The sequence below is a fragment of the Pinus tabuliformis genome, chromosome 7, assembly GCF_031772625.1.
Source record: "Pinus tabuliformis cultivar Carrire ecotype Pingquan chromosome 7, CPIR1, whole genome shotgun sequence".
NCBI lineage: Eukaryota > Viridiplantae > Streptophyta > Pinopsida > Pinales > Pinaceae > Pinus > Pinus tabuliformis.
In genome coordinates this window covers 211,731,249-211,733,854 of record NC_142293.1, presented here as the reverse complement: position 1 = coordinate 211,733,854, position 2,606 = coordinate 211,731,249, and positions in this window count along the sequence as shown.

Genomic DNA, 2,606 nt, shown 5'->3' with positions numbered 1-2,606 from the left:
TCATGAACCATCGGAGCGCTGCTCCTTTAAGAGTAAGAGGAAACACTTTCAACTTAGCACAATAATCATCCTCTACAAAGTATTTCGAACTCAAATAAGAATGTATCTAGATCTTCATTTGTCAAACCATGAAAAGTTGGTAGAGACAATTGGGGAATTATGTGCATTTGTGTCACTCCTCCTAGATCTTTGATAGGGAATTGAAAAGTAGAAATGTGAGCCATTTCTTACCATAATAGAAGATGTTCTTTATGTGTTTCTTTAAGGCTCCTTCGTCAAATGTTCTTGTCAAATGGTTAGTGAAATGGGTGGTGCTTACATCACCACTTAAGAGAAACCATGAGATTTGTTTTTCAAAATTTCTATTTTTTTTAGTCATTCACATAAAAAATCAAACATCTATTTCTACCCTAAGTTCTTTAACAGTTCTGTTGGAAAGCGGGCGGGGGAGCAGGGCTTTTACATGCTCCAGTACGCAGGTTCTTACCTTCCATTTTTAATACCCAATTCTTTCCTAACAAGCACCCATCAAATGAACACTACTCTTTAGAAATGGCTACACTCTCCTTGGCAACGGCGCCAAAATGTTGAGCGATAAAAGGTGTCTTTTTAACTCCTAATTATCTTCACATTAATTGTCAACCCAGGGACGAATTTTTATTTCAAGAGTGTACTCAGTCTGAGGCAGCTATTTACTCAAGAGTAATGTTTTGCAGTATAGTGCTTAAAATGCAAAATTAAATGAACGCTTGAAATAAAATCTACTTACAATTAAAAAAAACTTAACACTCTGAAACTTAAATCATTCACTGAAAAAACCACAACAATTATCAGTCAAGGATACAATAGCAATAACTCATTCCTTGTTTAACTGATATAAATTAAATCAAGAATAAATAAGATCCACAATCTGAGAACTTAGGTAGCGATAACCAACGTCCTTTACAGTTTTTGGTCTCACACACAACACTAAATAACCAATTGGAAATTGCAAAGAACTAAATCAATCGTGTTACTGCAACTTAATCGAAATGAGACATTTGCGCTAACTAGAAGAATGTTGAAAGGCAAGCTTAAATAATTGCGGAAAGTAAATGAATAGCATTGCTAAGTATTAGAAATGAACAACCAAACTATTATAGCTATAATGAATAGAGAACTGTTAAATTACTGGAGTGATCAACGAAGCTCTGTAGATGAAATGAACAACACAACAATCTGTTTGCGAAAAGCAGTGATCTCTGTGAAGAAGAAAATGAATAGCAACGCAATCTAAGTACAGTATATAAAACAGATTAATTCATTTAGTCTAGAAATACCAAGTAGTAAATTAACATGATTACGACAAATAGAAATAAAGCTAGACCATCACGTGGAAGAAATTGTAAAGATATAATACACAGCAGTAGCGTAATCCACCAGAGGCTGGGCTCTTAGTTGCCAACGGATGCTGCTGAGCTACTTCAGACGAGAAGAATGAACAACAACCTCCAAATTATATATTAATGATCAAAATGTGAAATCGTTACAACAGCAAAAGCCCTGAGAATTACAATGGTAATGCAACAATCCCTTTTTCCTCCTATCCTATCATGAATCATGATTCCTTAATTATGAATCTCGAATCCATCCTCCCCATTCTCTGATCTCTGTTCTGATTTAAATACACAGAGAGCATAGAGAAGTTACAACTGTGATGATTACAATATGATCATTATTACAAAATTGGATTGTTTCTAACCAATTGATCAACAAGAAAATATATTTCCATCCATCTTTCAACAAGAGCAAGGCGAATTTGGCTTTGCAGCTGAGATTTGGAAAACAGCCACACAGTAAATCTGAGAAAATCATGCTCAAAGAACCCTACATTTCTCTCAATACAAGCCGAATTTGGGCAAATCGTTCTTAAGAAAGTTAATTTGGTCAGTTCTAGACAAGACCCATGTTTCGGATTTTCCATATTCTTCTTCGTTTTCCCAGAATCTCAACCGCAAAATTGTCACTTCTTATTCCAGCGAATTTCTGAGTTGGAATATTTGATGATGATTTGGAGATCAAATCTATAATCTGGCAAATATCTTGGAGGCTAAAATGGTGAGTGATGTTACAAAATATATTAATAAACTATCATTGATAAAATCATGCATAATCATCAATTTATTAAAAAAAAGGAAAATAAATAATATTCATCCATAAGAGCATAAATCATTATAAAATGGATTTATATAATAAATTATAATAAATGACATGATAAAGAAGAGTAAAAATGGATGAAATAAGTGTTAAAAAGTGGTCTTATTCACGGCCCAACACCCAACACATGCCTGAAGTTTGTTGAATATTGCTGCAAAAAATTGAAAATGAAATATGCATTAAACCCTCTTTATCATGGAATCGTAACTTGCTCTGATACCTCTGATTTGGATTTTGGGGGGAGGCCCCAAAGTCTAAAAAAATTTGAAATAGATATTGGGGGGGAGGCCCCCCAAGATATGAAAAATTGCAATTCCAGAAAGAAAATGAGAGAACACACAACAACAAAACCACAAAGAAATTTTTATTAAAATAGTAATAACTATAAGGACTACATTGTGGTGGACAAT